This window comes from Megalobrama amblycephala, linkage group LG1 (assembly GCF_018812025.1).
Source record: "Megalobrama amblycephala isolate DHTTF-2021 linkage group LG1, ASM1881202v1, whole genome shotgun sequence".
Classification (NCBI taxonomy): Eukaryota; Metazoa; Chordata; class Actinopteri; order Cypriniformes; family Xenocyprididae; genus Megalobrama; species Megalobrama amblycephala.
Window position 1 is genome coordinate 13,106,583 of NC_063044.1, and position 22,872 is coordinate 13,129,454.

A 22,872-nucleotide genomic window follows, 5' to 3' on the forward strand; every position below is an offset into this window, starting at 1 on the left:
GCGGTCACGCCGCTCGGATTGCTTCATATGAGACCGCTTCAACACTGGCTCCGCGGCCGGGTCCCGAGATGGGCGTGGCAGTGCGGCACGCTCCGTGTCCCCGTGACACCGAGCTGCCGTCGCACCCTTGTCCGGTGGTCGGACCCTTCGTTCCTGCGGGCCGGAGTACCCCTCGAACAAGTGTCCAGGCACGCTGTGGTCTCCACAGATGCCTCTGCCACGGGATGGGGGGCCACGTACAACGGGCATGCAGTGGCAGGTCTTTGGACGGGGCCTCAGCTGCATTGGCATATCAATTGCCTCGAGTTGCTAGCGGTACGTCTTGCGCTGGCCCGCTTCAAGAAGCTGTTGTCAGGCAAGCACGTTCTAGTCCGCTCAGACAGCACTGCGGCCGTTGCGTACATCAACCGTCAAGGTGGTCTACGCTCCCGTCGCATGTCGCAACTCGCCCGCCATCTCTTGTTGTGGAGTCAGAAGTATCTGAGGTCCCTTCGGGCCACTCATGTCCCAGGTGTGCTCAACCGTGCAGCCGACGAGCTGTCACGGCAGCCTCCACTTGCGGGCGAGTGGCGGCTCCACCCCCAGGCGGTCCAGCTGATTTGGCAGCATTTCGGCGAGGCCCAGGTAGACCTGTTTGCCTCCCCGGAAACTGCCCACTGCCAGTGGTTTTATTCCCTGACCGGCGGCACGCTCGGCACGGATGCCCTGGCACACAGCTGGCCCCCGGGTCTGCGCAAATATGCGTTTCCCCCAGTGAGCCTTCTCGCACAACTCCTGTGCAAGGTCAGGGAGGACGGGGAGCAGGTTCTGTTAGTGGCTCCGTATTGGCCCACTCGGACCTGGTTCTCAGACCTCATTCTCCTCGCGACAGCCCCTCCCTGGCCGATTCCTCTGAGGAAGGACCTCCTGACTCAGAGACGGGGCACCCTGTGGCACCCGCGTCCCGATCTATGGAACCTCCACGTGTGGTCCCTGGACGGGATGCGGAGGTTCTGAGTGATCTCCCACAAGCGGTCGTAGACACCATCACTTCCGCTAGAGCTCCTTCCACTAGGAGTCTCTATGCGTTGAAGTGGAACCTGTTCGTCGAATGGTGCGCCTCTCGCCGAGAGGACCCCCGATCATGTTCGGTCGGATCCGTGCTTTCCTTCCTGCAAGAAGGGTTGGAGCGAAGGCTGTCTCCCTCCACCCTGAAGGTGTATGTTGCCGCTATCGCCGCACATCACCACGCACTTGAGGGTAAGTCCCTGGGGAAACACGATCTGATCGTCAGATTCCTGAGGGGAGCGAGGAGATTAAATCCTCCTCGCCCTTCCTCCGTACCCTCTTGGGATTTGACCCTGGTTCTCACAGCTCTCCGGGGTCATCCCTTTGAGCCTTTGCAATCAGTCGATCTGAAACTAATGTCTCTTAAGACGGTTCTTCTGGTTGCATTGGCTTCCCTGAAGAGGGTAGGGGATCTGCATGCATTTTCGGTCGACGAAACGTGCCTAGAATTCGGGCCCGGTGATTCTCACGTCATCCTGAGACCCCGGCCTGGATACGTGCCCAAGGTTCCTACCACTCCCTTCAGAGATCAGGTAGTGAACCTGCAAGCGCTGCCCTCGGAGGAGGCAGACCCAGCCCTAGCTTTGCTCTGTCCCGTCCGCGCTCTGCGCGTTTACGTGGATAGAACGCGAAGCTTCAGGACCTCAGATCAGCTCTTCATCTGTTACGGAGGCCAGCAGAAGGGAAAGGCTGTCTCCAAGCAGAGGATGGCCCACTGGATAGTGGATGCCATCGCCTTGGCGTATGAATCCCAGGGCGTGCCTTGCCCGCTCGGGTTGAGAGCCCACTCCACCAGAGGGGTGGCCTCTTCCTGGGCGCTGGCTCGTGGCGCCTCGCTGACAGATATCTGTAGAGCTGCGGGCTGGGCGACACCAAACACGTTCGCTAGGTTTTATAGCCTACGTGTAGAGCCGGTATCTTCACGTGTACTCGCATCCACTAGTCGGTAGACGTGTTGTACCCACTCTAAGTGTCGGCTTGCAATGCCATTCCCGCCACTGGCCGGATACGTGCATACTTCACTCCAGTCGTGTTCCCCGCTTGGCGAACCCTGTCGAGCTCCTCCGCCTCCCCCTTCGGCTCGGACATTGCGGAGTGTCTGATGCCAGGCCTACATCCGTCACTGACGCTGTCTGTTGGCTGGGGCCCATATGTCGTGACCCCTCTACGTGAGCGGTCCCATATGTGTAATGTTCCACGGTTTAAAACTCCCTACGGCGAGTCCGTGTCTTTCCCTTAGCAGAGCCAGCTCTGCTGTCACCTGTCAGATGAGTCTCCCCCTAACCAGGTGGAGCCATCCCAGGGACTCCATATGCGTACTGCCCCCCGGGCCAGTCCATATGTGTCTTCCCACGTAAACTCCTCCCCCATTGGGTAGGTAGTGGTCTCCGCAGCGTCCCTTACGGGTTCGCTTCCCCAGTGTAGTCTAGTTACTTAGTGGGTAGTGGTTAGACAGCAGTAGACTCTCTCGGTGTAAGCTCGCCCCCTTCACCGTCAGCCGGTGCTATGGGCGGCTGAGCTTGCGCTGGGCACTGGAAGGGGTTTCGTAACTGTGGCGCTTTAGTTGGGATCCCAATTCGTCGGTCACTACTGACGTACGTCGAACGTGACCGACTGAAAGGGAACGTCTCGGTTACGTATGTAACCCTCGTTCCCTGAAGGAGGGAATGGAGACGTACGTCCCGTCGCCACAGTTTCTGTACCCTCGCTGTAGTGCGGACACCAGTTGTCTCCTCAGCGAAAAACAGAGTGCGATTGCATCCGCTTCCTATTTATATACACCTGTCGGGGGCGGTGCGCATTATGCAAATATCGCACGCCAATTCCATTGGCTTGTTTTAGTTTACACGAAGATGATAGGGCTCTCTAAGCGATATCCCAATTCGTCGGTCACTACTGACGTACGTCTCCGTTCCCTCCTTCAGGGAACGAGGGTTACATACGTAACCGAGACGTTTTTGCTATTTATTTAGGCCTATTTATTTATATCAGCAGATCTGTGTTGATTCAGTTCATTTCAATAACTGCTGATGTTGCAAACTGTGGTTAGGCTGTAAAGCAGCTGGAAAGAATTGACCAAGATATGTAACATTATGGCTCTGTATTATTAGAACAATAACCGTACAGAATCTTTACTGCCATCCAATGTTCCTTAAAGACAAAGAAATAAAATAAAAATGTTAAAGAAAAACAACAAACCGATGGTGTTTATATATCAATGTATAATATTTACATTATCTTGTGTGTATAAAAAGCACTCACCCAACCTAACACTGCTTGCTCTGCAACACTTGACAAGTTTGAGATAGTTCGTCGTTTTACGGTTCCAGGCTGAGGAACACTAAAAAGCTGAATATAGGCCCTATATATATATATATATATATTACATATATGTAATTTACTGATTTAACAGTCATGTACTCTAAATGGTTATTTTTCATATAGCCTAACCTATTGTGAGATGTTTTAATTATTCCGCCTTTGCTGACAAGTTTGTCGGTGAACATAAATCAGATACCAAAGCCAAAAGCAGAGAAACGGCTGAAGAAGCGCATGGTCCTAAAAAAAGCGGTAATTTACTTGATTTGCTTATTTTCTGTTTGAAAACATCATTCTGTATTTGTGCGAATGGGAAAAGATGCGAAAGTGTAGCCTATTAATAGTGTATCGTAATTTCTCCCAATTGGCCGATGTCCTGTTTAGTGCGGTGACAGTCGAAAGCAGTGGACACCAAGCAAGACCGACTGTGTTGGAGGATTTGAGCAGTGCCGCGTTAAGCCTTCGCGGGGCCCTGGGCTAACGATCGCAAAGGCCCCCCTCCCCCTCGACATCCATAATCGCGCGTCTTATGCGAATGAGTCGGACGATTTTAATATGAATAAGATATTATCAATTTAAAACATGCAGACAAAAATGGTAAAAACTTTTCTATGATTGACAACAACTGTAGTCTACTACAGTACGCTCCTCCATCATTATGACTTTGCATTGCTGATCTAAAAATGTAAAAAATAAAATTAAAATTAAAAAAGGCTTTTTAACAAGTCCAAGTTTGAATTCGACCGATTCGACTCTGGCTTTGGAATTTCAGAATGGTCATATCATCATTTCAGATGCGATGTGTCTGAAGATTATGCTAGTTGATTAATTATTGTCACAGACTTTTTTTAATGCACGTTTTATACCTAATAAATGTACTGTTAGTTTCTTCTCTAAATATGTTTCAGACCTGCCAACCTTGGAAATTTTTTTCGAGTACCAGTGTGACGGAACGAGGCACGGGGTTTTTTTTGGGGAGGTCATTTTTTTTTTTTTTTTACATTTTTGAGAATACTATACACAAAGCACACACACCCACCCATCTTTGTTAATCTAATTTTGACTGTTAAAGTTTTATAATATGACACAATTAAAAATTTCACTACACCTGCTCAAAAGCATTTTTTTAATTCATGATTAATATTGCATTGCATAATGTGTGCTTATACAAACTGACAACCACAAGTGAATCGCATATATTTAATATGGACTAAAAAATTTTGTTTGCAATTTCAAGTAGGCTATATTTACATACAACTAACCTGACAGTCTTTTATACAGGTTTAGATCTATACAGGTCTAAGATTAAGAAACCCTTAGAAAACAGTAAACATTGAGTTTACATGTGATTCATTTAAAATACTTATTTGGATATTGGAATAATAAATTATGATACTAAATCCCACAGGAAAAAAAAAAAGGTTTCTATTTGTAACGAGCTGTCTTTGAACAAGACAAACATTCGCCGATTAAAGGTTAGCCAATACAAACATATTTATAGAAAACAGCTGACAATGAATAGAAATGACCAATAAGAGCAAAACGCATCGAGTAGGCCTTTTCAAGAATATCAAGTAACGTTAGAAGTTAGCCCGACATATAACGAGGGCCGGGGGTTGTCAACTAAAGCGTCCGGTGGATAATTAAAAATGTTTTCTGACAAAAAAATAACACAAGGAAGAACAAAGTTTAAACCTAGAACGTCAATTTTCATTTTACAATGATTTTCCTCTGCGGTACTTTTAAATGCAAGTGCTAGTTTTCATACAAAATAAGTAGGCTATGTAACACAATTAGGTAGTTTAGTTAGTATTAACACAATAACGCAACACATGTAGGCTATACGTTTCTGAACACTGAGAATAAATAAATAAACGCCTGTTTCTCCAGACTCGCGCTTGTCAGTCACACATCACAACATTTTCATAATCACTAAACCATATAGCGATTTCAATTTTATTTAGATTTGTTGTTCAACATTACTTGAGCATTGTATACCCTAGTGAAAAAAAAGTATACTTTATTGTATTTTAAATATATTCCCTTTTTCTATAGTACACTGCAAATATACTAACAAAAAATGTACTATCATTAAATATATAAAAAGTATATTAGTATCATATTTTCACAATGCAACTTTTAACACACTTTAAAATAATTGTACTTTAGTATATTTTCTAAAAATATATTTTAGAAAAATATACTTGAAGTGTAAGTTCAGTTTATTTTTTAAAAGTGTATTTATTTGCACTTTATAAAAATATATTTGAGGTATATTTTAACTGTGCTGAAAATGATCATTGTAACAATGCACTGAAAGTATATTTAAAAAATACATTATTTAATATCCTGAAGTTGTAGTGTATCTAATGTTAAATTTGAGTATATTTTTTAAGTTTACTTATTCATCCTTGGAATTCATTATATTACTTGTGCTTATTTATTTCAGTATGAATGCATTAAGCCCATTTAGTAAATGCAGTGTAGCCTATACAATTTCCAAATATGTGTAAATGTTTATTAAGTTTACACTGGCAGAATCATTTTACAATCGTACACACAAATCTATATTAAACAACACACCAGCAGCACAAGTAATGCGAAAAAATATGTTGAGTGGTTAAACTTATCGGAATTCAAATGTCTCTTCAACTTGGTCTGTGACCAATCAGATTTTGTTGCTCACTGCCTTCAGCCAATCAGAGCTGCTGACATCACGGTCGTCGTCTGAATCCCCTCAGTCACTCAGGTGAAGTATATTGTCGCAATGTATAATTTATTTAATAAAACACTGAAAGCGCAATACATCGCTCAATCTTGGGGATTCTGACCAGTTCAATCAAGTGACATCGCAGCCTGACCGTGATGGCGACGACAACCGGCTAATCTAATGGCCTACGCGATCCTGAAAGAACCGGAGAAAAGGGCTGCTATTGGGAGGTGAGTTGTAGTCTACCAGTTAACAAACTTTATTTTATTTTCTTTATAAAAACGGAGAGCGATATTTCGGCTTGATATTTCCTTTTTGAGTTTTTGTGTGGTGGTTTATGGCACATGTTTGTATGCAGCACAAAAACATTCATATGATTGGTCAAATCGGCCCGTATTCTGTACGATATTAATTCATAAAGTGTTTTATGCTTGACTATGTACCGAAAACAATATCGACATGCCATTCTGATACAGTTCCCTGCTGCTAATCCTCATTTACTGTTCAAAAATAGTATTGGTTCAATGTAGGATTTTGACAGACTATTGTAAACGTGAATAAAGAGTTGAACATTTCTTATATCTTTGGTATATTCTGTCAACAGATGCTGTTCTTCACGAGTTTCTGCGGTCATATTGTGCCATCAGACACAATGAGAAGCTCATCAGAAAATGGAATATAATGTGTAATTTGTATTTGTGTATAGAGGGTCACCATGGTCCAATATTTTTTTTTCTTTAATGAAAAACATGGTAAGTTTTGCTGAATCTAAGTTTAAATAAAAACTATTGACCAATTTGGTGTTTGCAAACAGCGATGACGTTTTTTGTGGGCGGAGCCTAGCTGGTTGCAGAAAATGAAAGTTGAGCAGTAGAAGTCTATGGAAGCCACGAAATAAAAGAATAAAAAAAGTTAATTTCGAGTTTATATCTCACAATTCTGACTTTTATTTCTCGCAAATCTGAGTTTACATATCACATTTCTTACAAAATAAAACAGAATTGTGAGATATACTCGTTATTCTGTCTTTTCTGAATTGCAATTTATCCCGCAATTCTGACTTTTCCCCCTCAGAATTGTGAAATAAACTCACAATTGCGAGTTATAAAGTCCGAACTGGGAGTAATAAACACGCAAATGCAAGAGAAAAAAAAAGTCAGAATTGTGAAATAAAAATTATTATGTTTAAAAGTTATCTATGTAAAATATTATAGGTTTAAATTATTTTAATTATAATTGTTTCATGCTATATGTATGTCCTCTGAACTGCATATGTGAATATTATGTAGAGACTTACTGTTTACATCAAATTCCTGCTTTAATAGTAGACTAATCCTTGCAGGTGTCATCAATCCAGTCTGTGAAACGTCTCTGTTTATCTTCAAATTACGTTTTCAACGATGGTTTTCTTTAAAAATGAAGACTATATTTTTTGCATTCCGATTCCAACATCCAGAGGCACAACAAAACATTTTTCTCTTATTCTTTGGATTTTTTCACATTTTTCTTCAATAGCTTCAACTATTTTTCTGCAACCAGTATGCGCGCGCAGCTGCAAGTGACGTAATTGTGACGTCTGCTCCAAAGTGGTCTATTGGATTTGTCAATGAAATATGTCTCTTCATTATGTTCTTATATTTTATTTAATTTAGTGGCCTTGAAAACAAATGCATTCAACTTTGGGAAAATGTGTTAAACTGTATTTAAATAGTAGCACAACTGTATTGTGTGAGATTATGTAATTCAAAGTACAGTAGTCAACATTTGAAGTGGATCAAAAAAGTTAGGACAACTTTGATTAAAGGTTTTGATCCGCTTCAAATGTTGACTATATTATACAAAGTAGAAGTAATAACAAAGTGTATTGTTATTGACTGCAAAGTGTGTAATGTTTAATATTTGGAATAAGCCAAAGGTACTGAGCATACAGTATATACTATAATATATTCAGTGTATATTGCTTGTGTTTTGTAATGTACTTAAATCACAAATAAAGTGTACTTATAACACAAAGTGTACTCATAACAGAAATAAAGTATACTTATAACACAAATAAAAGTATACTTATAACAGAAATAAAGTATACTTATAATACAACGTATATTATAACAAAAAAATATACTTTTAACACAAATGAAGTATACTTATAACACAAATTAAGTACACTTTAATATCACTAATCAAGCATGTAATTAGTCCCTACACAGACATATACTTAAAGTGTACTAAGTATACTTGAAGTTGTTCCAATTTAGCACACATAAGTATACTAAATATACTTAAAGTTGTATTTTAATACTACTTAATTTCAACTTAAATATACTTAGTACAAAATTAGTTGTTTCAAAATAGCACACTTTAAATGAACTAATCATTAACACACTTGAAATATATAAATAATTAGTCTTGCTGCTAGTATACTCAGTATACTTTTTTTTCACTAGGGTACCCGTTTACCTTAAGGAGTCAGAAGTACCGTGACTGCTGTACTGTCCTCGCTTGAGAATTCAGTCAGTGTCAGACGGCGGGAGCGGAAGGAGGATCGAGCGCACTTGTTGATTTGCAGTCTCTTTTTTAATGATAGGCCGTATGCATTTGTCAATCATCCCCGCTTGCTATTTGGGGAAATGAACCCAGCGCTATGATTGGTCATACTCTTTCTTTTGCTGGATTTGAGTACGCGTGCACAGAGGAGTCACCGGGTTTTTGCGTAGCATAGAGTGACAAATCGTACCAGCGTACTTTGATGTCAAAATGCGTACTTGGTACGCAAAATGCGTACATGTTGGCAGGTCTGATGTTTCCATCACATTTTATGTGCATTTTATTTCGTTGAATTAAACGTATCCACCCCAACGAGTGTACAAGTTACATTTATTCACATCTTGTACAGTCTCTTAAAATGTGCAGATGTAGCGTTTTGTCTTTTCTTTTTCTTTTTCTGAAAACCAATATGACTCATTTAAAATTCTGTACTACTTACATTACTGCATGCATAAGTTTCAGAAACCCACTTTAAAAATGACGGTCATGCAATAGATCATCGTTAAGACATTGTATGGACCCTTTCTTTGTCAATTTATTCAGCTTCTTAACCCATTTTAGCCCACCGGCAACTATAGTTGCCGCAGTGTATGGTTGTGATTTTCCTTTTGTAAGTTTTTTTCTAGATGTTTTCCATGTTTAATTTCTCAATGACATGCAAGAAAACATCCAAATAAAGGATTTCAAGAACAAAAAAAAAAGGTATTCACTTCCTTCCTGTGACATGAGGCTGTCAACTTCCTACCCCTACTTCCAGGAAGCATAGTGAAGGCAAACCCTCCCAAAGAAAAGTAATTTTCATGTTAACATTAGAAATTTTTTGTTGACATATATATATCTACGTAATCATGAGGGTCTCTAGAATCATCCAAACAAAACAAATCTTACGAGAGATCTATAGTTTTTTGTATACTTAGTCAAAAGTCCAAGCAGCAACTATAGTTGCCAGTGGGCAAATGACTTGTAAGTACATATATAATGGGGAAATGGGGTATACTGTGTTTAATGGGTTAATAAATCAAGGTTATTGGTTTTGTTTAGTGCTTTTTGCTTTCATAATATTTTATATTGTTATATATTATATATTGTTATTTGTTAATTAATTTATTTTTTAATTTATTTATTTTTTGTTTGTTTGTCATATGTGACCTTGGACTACAAAACCATTCATAAGGGTCAATTCTTTGAAATTAAGATTTATACATCATCTGAAAGGTGAATATATATATATAAGCTTTCCATTGATGTATTGTTTGTTAGGATAGGACATTTGGCCGAGACTCAACTATTTGAAAATCTGTAATCTGAAGGTGCAAAAAAATAATGACGAGATAATTGCCTTAAAGTTGTCCAAATGAAGTCCTTAGCAGTGTATATCCACTCACAAAAATATTTTTTTTATATATTTACAGTAGAAAATTTACAAAATATCTTCACAGAACATGATCTTTACTTTATATCCTAATGATTTTTGCCATAAAAGAAAAAAAGCAATAATTTTGACCCATACAATGTATTGTTGGCTATAGCTACCAATATACCCGTGCTTCTGACTGGGTTTGTGGTCCAGGGTCACATATAGGAGTAATTTTTTTTTTCTAATGAATGATGTAATTTAACTTTTTTGATTCACAATGCTCTGTTAGTGCCGAACCAGCCATTAAGTTGCTCTATGTTCCACCACTTTAAGACTAATGGATTTGTTGTTTGTTGTGTTTTCATATTCAAGAAATTATATGCTAGATGCAACTTTTTTGTGTTCACATTGAATGTTCTTCGACTTTGATTGATCTGTTGATCTGTTGAAAGCAGTTATTTTGAGTTAGATGCATAAATGTTCTCCTCCTATTCAAATTTTACATTGAGGGGTGCATACAACATATTTGCCCACCGGCAACTATAGTTGCCGCACATTCAAACACGTTTTTTAAGAAAAAAAAACAAAAACCTGGGAAAAATAAATGCAGAACATATTAACAGGACTATATGCATGAAACCATTCAGAAAAATTTGGGCACAAATGGGTTAATGATTTTAGTAGTAACATTTAACATAGATAGGCTTTAGCAAGTTATTGACAACATTATTTCTATTATGCTTCATTTTTATGAACGCGCACACGGCTTCTGTGTCGCGCACAGACGCGCGTGCGAGCCTTTAAAAGTATGTGGCTGCGGAAAGATGTGTTCGGCGTGTACACTGCGCACTATCTAGTGGACTTTTGTTTTCAATCACTCAATTCACTCTCGCATGGGCTGTTGTAGAGTACACACACGGCCCGTGCCATCACGAAAATTGGGATGCACGCGGACGGGGAGTTCGGACGACCGCGAACTCTCCTGATGACGAAAATTACGCGATGCGAACGCCCGAAGTATACCTTGGTGTTAAGCCTGTAATAGCGGGGCACCAATCCACCCAGGCCCATATGCACGTGCATACCCAGACGCCACGACACTGTCCTGGTTGTATTCCTGCGTGCGTGTCCGCTGCGCCCGTGACTCTTGATTCAGGTGTGTGACGACGATTCATTTTAAAACGCAAAAGAGGATTGCCTCGGGCCCCCCCAGCGTTCGGGGCCCTGGGCTGCAGCCCATGTTGCCCATTAGGATAACGCGGCCCTGGATTTGAGGCCTGAGCTGGCGAGGCAGCGCTCCGAGATTGAGGCACTGAGGAAAGAGCTGCATGCATGCAAACAGGCATGCTCAAGCACAAATACAGCCCTTGCTGATTTAAATAACACTCACAAGCAACTTGTTCAGACCCACACGACGGTTGTAATGCAGTTGAGAGACAGCAGCAAAGAACACCGCTACTGTCCTGCACTCCAGTAGCAGACTGTATGACTCGGACCGGGTCACTCCTAACCTGAGTGTGGATGCAGACCGGAGTGAAAATACGCCCTCCATCGCTTCTGTGGATCTGAATCCTACTCCACCTGGAAGTTGTCATCCTGATCTCCATTTCTGCCCTCCCACTCTAGAGCATACTGACATACTGATGATGCAGAAATTAACAATTCCTGTATAAAATGGGACAGCAACCTTTATATCAAACATTTTTACGTCGTCCACAGCTGAGCAAGCGAGAGGAAGTTTCTGCGCAAGAGCGCACAAGTGAATGTGCATGCACAATTATTAGGGGGTAGGAGGATTTTTTTATTCTTAAATTTTCATATGCAATGAAAAAGATGGGATAAACACGAAACTTGTAAATAAAATAAATTGATGTACAGTATATATATAAGTTAGTGACATACAGTATATTAGATATCATAATGAGCAAAAATACGCCACAGTAGACCTCTGCTCATGCTGAACTGCTCGGTGCTGCTGTTTCCAATGGATATGAGGCACCAGCCCATAAAACAGCTGAAATAGACCATGCTCAGTCTCACACAGTTAAGGCATAATTGGAAAAATCAAGAACAATAGCAGTTAATAAGAATTATTGCTCTTAATGCGGTCTTAATGCTGGACCTTTCTCATTTCGCTCCGCATATGGAACTTGAAGGATATATATATATATATATATATATATATATATATATATATATATATATATATATATATATATATATATATATATATATAGTAATGAGTGTTTAATGACAATAGCATGCAGTAAGACTTTGTGTAAAGGTCTTTCTTTTAATTTTTGATGCATAGACTGTAGCCTAAGACTATCCCACGTTTTGAAATTAACTCCCACTTAAAATTTTCGAATGATTTTTAAGGATGTTAAATTGTTATATTATAATGTTATTGTTGTTTTACTTCGTCCTTTCATCTCCATTTACAAACCAACATTTTATTATTACAGTCACTTTCCAATCCGTCCCTTTGCGCCACCTGGCGGTAGTTTCGCGAATGATATTTACACGCGACTGAAATTCAGTTTAAAGGCCCTCAATGGTTCAATCCCAGAGATACAGAGATCTTAATGCGACTCCATGAGTAAATTGTACACATTTTCAGTGGTCAAAAACCAAATGTGGTTCGTTTTACATACAGCTGATACTTTTTTCTTTTAAAGAGGAATATCTGAAGAACAAATAATGTTGAAACTAGAAATGTATCTCGTGTTTTTCTATCATCTCAGTTACACAGAACATACCTGTCTGAGAGCCATAAATATTCCTTTTCCAAAGTTTGCAAACATAATGTTACGGTACGATACTTGGACATTTCCAATCTGGCAACACTGGTTTTCTTCAGAAACTACAGACAGTTAATGTTTGGCTAACTGTGCTAAAAGCGCCAAAGACAACTTTTAGTTGCACGAGACGAACCTGATTATTGCTGATTCAATGTTTCATTTCTCCAATCACTACACAAAGCCGGTTTTCTAATGTATTTGGGCATTACCATGACTTTAAACATAGATTTTGGGTTGATCTATTTTTGGAGTTTCCAATGATAAAATGCTGTTTTGAAGTGATTCAGTGAGTCGAGGCTGTAATATGATTGTTTATGAGGTACAGCTGATCCAATCAGAGGATTGATCTCCTTTTATAAGAAGATCTGGAGGAATTTCAGCTGGATAAATGGATCCTCAGGTAGGTCTGACACAGAGTCTTCAGTCAGAGAGTGTTATTCTCTAGAAAAGCTTTGGTATTGATGCTTGTTCACCTGCTGGAGCTTCTTCATTCTTTCTTCAGAAAAGGTCAAACTGCAGCGCTACATTTATGTGTGCATGGAAACGAGAAACAAAATGCAATGTGAAAGAACAAATACAAACTAAAAGCCGCAGAACAAAGAAAACACAGACGATGTAAAAGTAAAAAGTTTCATTTTTTTCATGTTATATTTGCATATGTACATTGACAATCCAGTCAGGCCAGAGCACAAATCTCAAGCGGCGTCCAAAACCGCCTACTCACTGAGTAGGTACTTCATTTTAATAAGCAATTTACTTAACGAGCCTAAAGGCAGGAACACGCCAAGCTGATGCCGATGAACTAGTGGCGACGAAAGCAGATTGCGAGGTTGGTTCACATCGGCAGCGTCTGCGTCCAAAGTTGCCCTGACACACCAAACCAACGCTAGACAGCCGACGGCCAAGTAGCACGTCCGTTCTGCTCCTGCGTGAGATGAAATGCCTTTCTGAACCAGCAGGTGGCAGTAGCTGAACAGCCAATCAGAATGATCAGATGGTCCGACAGTTCTGATGCCGATTCAACATGTCGGACATAATCCGTGTGACCATCATGTGACCTACGACGTCATCACAAGCGCAACAACTAAAAAGATATGAGTGACGGGTTTAATTCATCTATCTGTAAATATCTTGATATTGATTAAACTTGATTAATCATTTTGTGGTCTTGTTGAAGAAACGGCTGCCCATTTATTTTGTGATTGTACAACCAATAAATGTTGGGTTAATTTAAGTTCTTATACTTTTAACCCTACTAATGTGACCCACAGTTGTATCCTTAAAAATATTATTTTTTATTATGAAAACATGATCTCTTGAATATGTTGTTAATTTCTTGATTTTTATATGCAAAAAATGTCATCCACAACTTGCAAAAAGTGGCTTAAATCTAAATCTAAAAAGAAAAAGAGGAAAACATAAATGTTCATTTCGTCCCTCAGGCTTATAAATAACATAATTTTTAATGCATTATGATGAATTATTCAGATATTTAACCTTGTCATTGTGTTTTTTTCTGTGTACATAATCTCATACTATATTGTACGTAAACCCATGATATTTATTTTTTCTCATTATGATTGTTCATTGTTAAAGCTATAATCATTGTATTTTAAATTGTATTTTTTTGTAAGTTCTGCAATAAAAATAAAGATATGAGTGACAGGTGCACTAACACCTTTATAGCAGCAATAACTCAACAATCCTACCTAGTGCGGTTTTCCTCAGTGTCGGGCAGCTGCTTCATTAAATATATATGTAACAGAGTTTAAATAATGTAAATTCAGCATAAATTGGGAAATCTTGCTATTGGTTGAGACATTGTGGGGCGGAGCTATGCCTGCTCGTAAGGCGCATCATTGATTGCTCCGTCTTAAAAACTAAGTTTGGATTGTTTTCAAGGCCAAGTTAGTGATGGGCAAATGAAGCACCAAGGCTTTCCCCTCATTGCTCCGAGAAAAGATTAAAGGTTTCGAGAGTGTTGAAAACAGTGCCATCTGGTGTTTAGTAAAAAATAAAGCAGCCAAAACCCTGTGAAAGACCCTTAGCCTCCACCACACAATTTCATAGTTTCATAGAGCCAGCTGCGTTTCCACTGTCATATATGCGATGCTAAAGGCTACTTATGTTAACCACTGCGATAATAAACACACACGTTCATGGAAAATACCAGAGACTAGACAATTCTTATATGATTCTCTTCCCTGTGCCTTTGTTGATACAGGACCAATGCATACGCATATCTCTCACAGATTCACTCACTCTGGTTAACTCATATAACTCATAACTCTTGTTTTCTTCTCTTGAGCTCCCCCTGTTGCTCTGGCTGAAAGGATAACAGTATAGTGAGACGGAGAGATCGCCTTGGATAAATCCTCGGATTGCAATCATCGCATAATTTAGAGGAAAACTGATAAAAATGAGTGAATTTCTCAGTGTGAATTTCTCCATCCAACACACACACACACACACACACACACACACACACACACACACACACAGTCACATTGGTGCCGTGACTCGTTTCTTCAATCAAGATGGTATCTGAAGCGGCTGAGGGTTCATCTTAAAGTTTTCAATGGAGTCAGGTGGACACAATCTTGCTCCGAAGCTGTGGTCTTTTTTTTTTTTTTTTACTTTCAATAACTCTTCATAAAATCTATAATAACACTAAACAGGCCTATTCCATGTTTCCTCCAAACGATATTTTCTTAATTATTAAGCAGGCACATGAAAATTCAATGAAAAATTACCTGTTTGATTTTTTCCAAATTAAAGATACATCGTCTAGGAATTTGCATATGTGGTGCACACTGAATTGAACAGGTCACAAACACTTTAAATAGATTTGTTTTCAGGTTAAAGAAAACTAAATTATACCAATTTTTTATTGGTTAATCTGATTATGAGCATCATATGCTGCTGTTTAAATGATAAAGGGTTATAACAGTCGACTAGCCCATTTTCTGGTAATATGCGTTTTGAATTATGGGTTGCACTTCCGGTTTGGGGAACTTCCATTCAAAAAGACTGGAACGAATCGTATCAAATCAGAAGGGATCCCTACAAATAAAGCTTATCCGTCAGCTTGACTGAATGAGCTGTCAATTTCTCTTTCATGATTTTTTTAAAGACATCATGAGGATAACATAATGCTTATTGTTAAGGCAACATTACATAATACAGATATATATCACTATAGTTATGTTTAACCTGTCTTTTATTGCTGTGGAAAGAATCACACTTTTTCATGGCCTGTTGAAAGTACCTGATGCTTTTACACTTTAAAATGTCCTTTTAATGTTCATTGGTTGAAGGGTGAGTAAATAATGTACCCAATTGTACCCATTTAAAAAAAACCCCAAAAAAACGTATTATTGTGTTCATAGAGCGAGTCTTTCACTCACTGCTTACAGCTTAATGGAAGTTACTCCCATAATTCGCACAATTATGGATATTTTCACTTAGTCTAAATAGCATTTTGCTAAAAAATACTGCTATTTTCACTTAGTTCAAATAGTCACTGCCTTGTTATTATGCCTTTTGGACTGTAACTTTTCTGACTGCCATAGGTGGTCTATAGCTTCACCCTTAACTATAAAGACACATTTTCCCAGCAGCTAAAGTAGCCTGAGGGCTAATATTATATTAATGATTGTTGAACCCCTGTCTGATTTTAGTGTGTGTCACAGAGCCACCAGCACCAGAAATCGGGAAAGGTAGCACAGAATGGACTGTTCTTAAATCTGGTGTAGACACTGGGAGACAAGCCCAGAATATTCTCAGCGAGTCCGCTGACCCCACACCACACGCAAGGCACAACATCCAAGATGAGATGACAGGTGTTTTGTGCTTGTGTGATCGAGGGATGCTGCAGCACATCCGGATGCCACTGAGGACACAGCCTGGGATATGTCCCTTGCTGAGCTGAAGGCATTCATTGCACTACTTTATGCCAAACATTGACATTGAAAGTTTCTGGTCTGAGGAATGGGGCAACACGTTCTTCGTTTCCACAATGTCAAGGAACCGGTTTAGGGAATTCATGCGCTACCTGCTGTTTGATCGGAAGGAAACCCGGCGCTGCCGTTTGACCACCGACAAGTTTGCACTCATGGCTGAGGTGTGGCAGAAATCCACCCAGAACTGCATTGCATGATACCGACCAGGGCCAGACATTACTGTTGATGAGCAACTGTTCCCCACAAAGGCAGGATGCAGATTCACACAGTACATGCCCAACAAGCCAGATAAACTTGGAATCAAATTTTGTCTGGCAGCAGATGTTGACTCCAAATACTTGTTGAACGGCTTTCCGTACCTGGGCAAAGATGACAGCGGACCAGCCACCAACGCCTTGGTGGGAATGTGGTATTGAAGCAGGTGGATCCATTTGTTGGGAAGGGAAGGAATGTCACCACCGATAATTTCTTCACCTCCATCCCACTTACCAACTTGATTCTCCGCAAAAATACAAGCATGGTGGGGACCATCAACAAGAATAAGCGTGGGCTCCCACCTTCTGTGCAGGGGAGAGGGGAGATGTTCACCACCAAGGTGCTGAAAACTGACGAAAGCACATTGACTGTTTATCAGTGTAAGCAACGAAGAAATGTCATATATGTGTTTACTTCCTTCCTTCCCTCGTTGTCAGTGCAGACTTGTTTAGCTTATATTGACCATTATGAACAGTGATTAGTGTAGGCTACATATAAAAGAGTCATGAAACACAGGACGTGATGGTATAAACTGTCCTTTGTGCCAGTGGGTGGTACGCACATGAGGTTTGCCTTGATGTTGAGAGTGGCGTGAGAGCTGTACCTCAGACGTGGGAAAGCTGTGAATTTGGGACACATCATCAGTAGTGTTCCTTTGAATCAGATTAAAAGAACAAAAGTATTTTTGATGTGAGTGTTTTAAGAGATAAGGGCCTCATTTATAAAAAGTGTGAGTTCAGATTAGATCTAAGAGAGCGTGTACATTTAAATCCACGCCGGCGCTCATATGTGTATAAACGGCCTTGGATGTGGGAAAGATAAACTTATTTAACACTAACTATTGTTAAACGCATTACACCACAATAGACTGAAGAAGGCATTGAGTCGAAACATTTGTGTTTTATTGTATTTGTGACATGTAAAATAAAAGACTTAATGTGTTTTGTCTGTATGTTTTTTGATGATCAAAGACATGATAGTTGTTGATTTGTTTAATATGAGGACTGCGGTTAAGGTGGAAATCTTTAATGTTTCACTGGGGGAAAGTCACCCATATCTTGGATGGCCTGACAGTTAACAGCAGTTTTTAATTTTTGGTGAACTATTTCTTTGGGCACATTAATATTCGCAATGCTAATGTTTTCAACATGCTGATTTATTTAGTAAATTTCAAAAGTTGTACATTGTTTTTATATTCGTATAAAGTTTATTCTAATTAAAGGCTTTTTTGCATGTCTCTAGAAGAATAGATGATGTAACAGTTAAAGTGTTCGCTCAGGGCCGCTCGCTCAACCCACAATGCTCTTTGTGATACGCTGGTTCAGGAATATTTAAAACAGTCAATAGGTCTGATGATATGGAGTTCACATATTGTTTTAATGGAGTTGTGAATCTTATACACAGCCTAAATGCACATCACACATTAAAGTTAAGAATGAAGGAGAAGAAATGTAAAAGGACTTGAGTTAGCAAAGCTTCATTTAGTAAATCACAGAAAAATTCTTTTTCATGGTTTTGCTAATGAATAAAAATAAGTTTGAAAAACATTTGCAGTGCTTTACTGTTATCAAACATCCCGACATCCACATGAGAGCTCAGTTTAGATGAATCTGTAAATATGTGCTGCGCTCTTTCCTCTCAATAACAACAGGAACATAAATCAGAAATAACGAAATCATCTGATCATGGCAGTGTGGAGCTCTACAATTCAGCACTATCCAGTCAAGTTTTATTTATAGAACACTACTGTATAATATGTTGCTTTATCAGAAATCTGACTTTTGTTTTCTCGCAATTAACTGACGGTCAGTTTCTCTGTCTGTAACAATTCCGGACATCCCACATTTGTGGTGCATCCAACGATAGCCGTCCTGATGTCTGAAGCTGCTGGTGTATAAAATGTGCCGCTTCAGCTTCTTCTGTTTCATTGCGCCTCCGCCACAGCTGACTCTTATTATTATTACTATTGTGTAATCTCAACACAATTGCTCAGAACTTATCAAATTCATTAGTGTATCCAATTCTGTTAAAAACAACTTTTATTCACCCAATACTTCCACTGTAATTTGCAGAATTGAATGCCCTCTTTTATGGAGCCACCAGACTCGAGTTGCAAAGTTGATGAATCATGATAGGAACTGGTGTTTTAGTATTAAGCCCACTAGATGGCAGTAAAAGCTGTTTTTTCTCCTTGTGCTCTTGTACAAGGTTACCGTGGAAACATGCTATATGCATATTCCTGCATAATGTTCTCTCTAATGTCCGGAGACTAATCTTTATGTTATGTGTCTCCTCCAGTAAAATACACATTTCTTTAATTGTAAATCTGCGCTGAAAATAATCCTTTATGATGTCTTCCATTTTATGTAGAATAATAACGAAGCAGCAATCCTGATGGTCAGTCGCAATGAAAGGAAATACTTCAAAATGTTTGTCATCAGTAATTTTGTCTGATGTGGAAAACAAAGCTTTCACAATTATGCTATTTTGCTAATGGCATATTCATTATTAACTGTCACACTACACACAATGACAACTGCATTCCCAGAGAGCAATTTTATGTCTAATTCCCTTTGTAATGAATGGCTTTTTATACAGTTTTAAGCTCTTCTTTGTCACTGCCCCATATGTTTCTAATGAAGATATAAAGATATTTAAAGGGTTAGTTCATCCCAGAATGAAAATTGTGGCATTAATTACTCACATGTCGTTCCAAAACTTTAAGACTTTTGTTCATCTTCAGAACACAAAAGAAGATATTTTTGATGACAGAAGCTGTCAGATTTCCTTCCATACACTGCCTTTACAATTACCACTTTGATGCTTCAAAAACTTCATAAAGAGATCAGAAAAATAACCCATATGAATCAAGTGGTTTAGTACACATTTTCTGAAGAGAATAGATTGTTTTTTTTATGATGAACAGATTTCATTTGCCTTTTATTAACTGCAATAATGATTAATTATTACACTGCCCTGTAACTTTTACTCTTGTTTTATCTTTTTTATTTTCTATTTAGCTCTTTTCAAGTGTTTTCAAATGTCTTCTTATATTGTCTTTTTATATTGACCTTAACATTTTATGTAAAGCACTTTGAATTGCCTTGTTGAACTTTGCTATACAAAATAAACTTGCCTTACTAAATCCTAAAATATCACGGTTCCTACACATGATAATGTACATAAATAATGAACGTGTGTCAAAATGAAAAACACACATACTTACAAGACCAAAAGCAGGAGATAATTTGCTGTTGCTTGCTCTCAAACAGTTGTAAAATGGCGGAAATGTTTATCGTGAGATCTGGTAGCCAGCAGTCATGTCTCAGCAGAGCCACAGTTGCCATCTAGCGGTTGTGAATTGTAAATGCATATTTATTTAACTTAAAATTAAAGACATTCTCATATTATATACATATTAGTAGGGATGGAACGATTACCGGTTTCACGATAAACCACGATAAAATGTCCTGATGGTTAGTATTATGGTTTAAAATTTCATTATCATTAAAAACGTGTTTTAATGACTGGAGTAATGATGCTGAAAATTCAGCTTTGATCACAGGAATAAATTGTAAAACTAGTTATTTTAAATTGTAATAATTTAAATATTACTGTTTATTTTGTATTTTTAATCAAATACAATGTATGTACCCTTGAAAAGTACAAGTGAATTCTTTCAAAAAAAATCTTACAGGCCCAAACTTACGAACAGTAGTGTGTGTTATGCACTCAACATTATTGTCATGTAAATTTTTGCTAGGGTTGAAATAAAGCAATTACTCGTATATTTCATTACTCAACAGGCTATTTGGCGAAAATGTACAATATTAATAAAAAGGGTTTAAATGAAAAAGTCTTGATGTCGATTCTGTTAAGAAAATAGGTGTTTTTTTGAAGCACACACTGCCAGGTGTGATCTTTAGCCAGCGTATTTGTGCTAGACTGGAATACTTCTGTACGGTTGCCAGTTCTGCAGATGTCTTCAGTGAGGGGGAGATTACCTGACATTTATTGTGCTTCAAATCACTGATGGTACTCGGAGCACAGTGTGAAATGTACTCTGACCGTTTTGCCTGATAAAGTTTCTGAAATGCTTCAGATGATTTAATGAGTTCCTCGTCTCCAGCCATGAGAGCATGACAACGTATAATGTCCCTCACTTTTAACAGGGAGTGTCCTATTTTCAGCGCAAGACTGGGAGTTTTGAAACTGTTGTTATGTTTGTCAAATCCTGCCGTCTCCTTCTCCGCCTCAATGACCTTCATAGAGTTGCTTGGTTTTATAGTAGCATCCTCTAGAGGTTGAATCGAGGACTTTCTGCACAAAGTCTGTAAGAAACGTCCAAGTTGGCGGGTTTTTGACGTATATATAATAATAATCATTAATTACTGGTTTAGTTCTTCATGAGTCATACATGAACTCATGATTATCTGTGCATTAGTTAAGCCGTGAATTAATGCATATTAGCGCACACTGTATTGTAAACGTGTTACCTTAATTTCTATTCACATTCTCGTTATGTTCACTTTTACCCACACTAATCCTGAAAGTGTTTTTCAGGCGCTTCATTGGAATAAATCCTGAAAAAGACAAGTGAAGGTCGTCCAACAAAGGGGAATAAGTCAACACTCGGGTTGCCCGTCTACTTAAGAAGCTAATGGACTTTGAGTGGGACTTCATATAAGTGAACCCACTCATTCACTAACACACACACACACACACACACACACACACACACACACACACACACACACACACACACCTTACACATACTCTTCGAAAAACAACAAAAACATGCTTTTAGTGTGTTAGTCACACAATTGTTTCAGGTGTTCATTCTTGAATACCTAAATTTTGACTTCATTCTTCATTGAATTCTTTCTTCATTCAGTCACTCATTTAGTTTTGTCTAATGTTATATAAATGTTTTGTTTATTCAGTTAAACATTTTATTCTGAAGCTTAAGTTTCAGTCATCCCAACTGCATCAGCCACTAATTTTGAGAATATTTTGTGATTAGTGGCTTTTTTCCCCCAAAGTTTTAATAAAGCACATTTTGAAGTTTGTGTTAAATGTTTCATGTTTCAAAGGATATATTTGTACATTGTATTAAAACATGGTTTTAAAGCAAGACTTCTAAGGGGTAATTCATAAAATCAAAGAAATATCTAGAAAAATAATTCCAGCTGTTTTTCTTAGCAGTCCATTTCTCAATATAATAACATATTTGTAGCTTACAGTTAAAAGGGACAGTTTTTAACAGTGTACATTTTGGGCTTTGGGTCCTCATCCATCATCCACATCACTTTTACCTCATAATAATTTATGGCCATTTTAGAAACTCAGAAATGACCCTGTTGAACCCCAGAAGTGTCTGATTCACACGCTTGTGAAACTAATTTAGGTTAGTCACTTGAGTGATTTCAAAGTCACATGAAGAGAATAAAAAGGTGTTTTTGCTCAAATCAATCAGCACCATTGTTCAGGTGAAAGACTTTCTCTTTCTCTCATGCCAGTGTGTGCCAGCGCTGATGTAAAGGATTGTGGGCGACACAAACCAGTTGATCAGCTCATGATGGTCCACTCACTTTGTCTTTGTCTAAACACACAGGTCAGATGGTCAGTGGTCATCACGAGCGTCTTGTTCCACACAGAATGAATGTGTCTTCTCTGTCTGTGAGGCATGTTCACATCTTCTTCTCTCGTCAGCGTGTGGTCGAGCCCCTCTCAACAGCAGGATTGATGGAGCGGAGAATACGGTACTGTGTCAAGCTGGTCATTTATGAGCTTTGTTCAGTAGAAAAATTAAAGTGAGAAAATGAGGATGTTTTCATTTTTATGAACTCAATAAAGTGCCATTCTTGAAAATAAGGC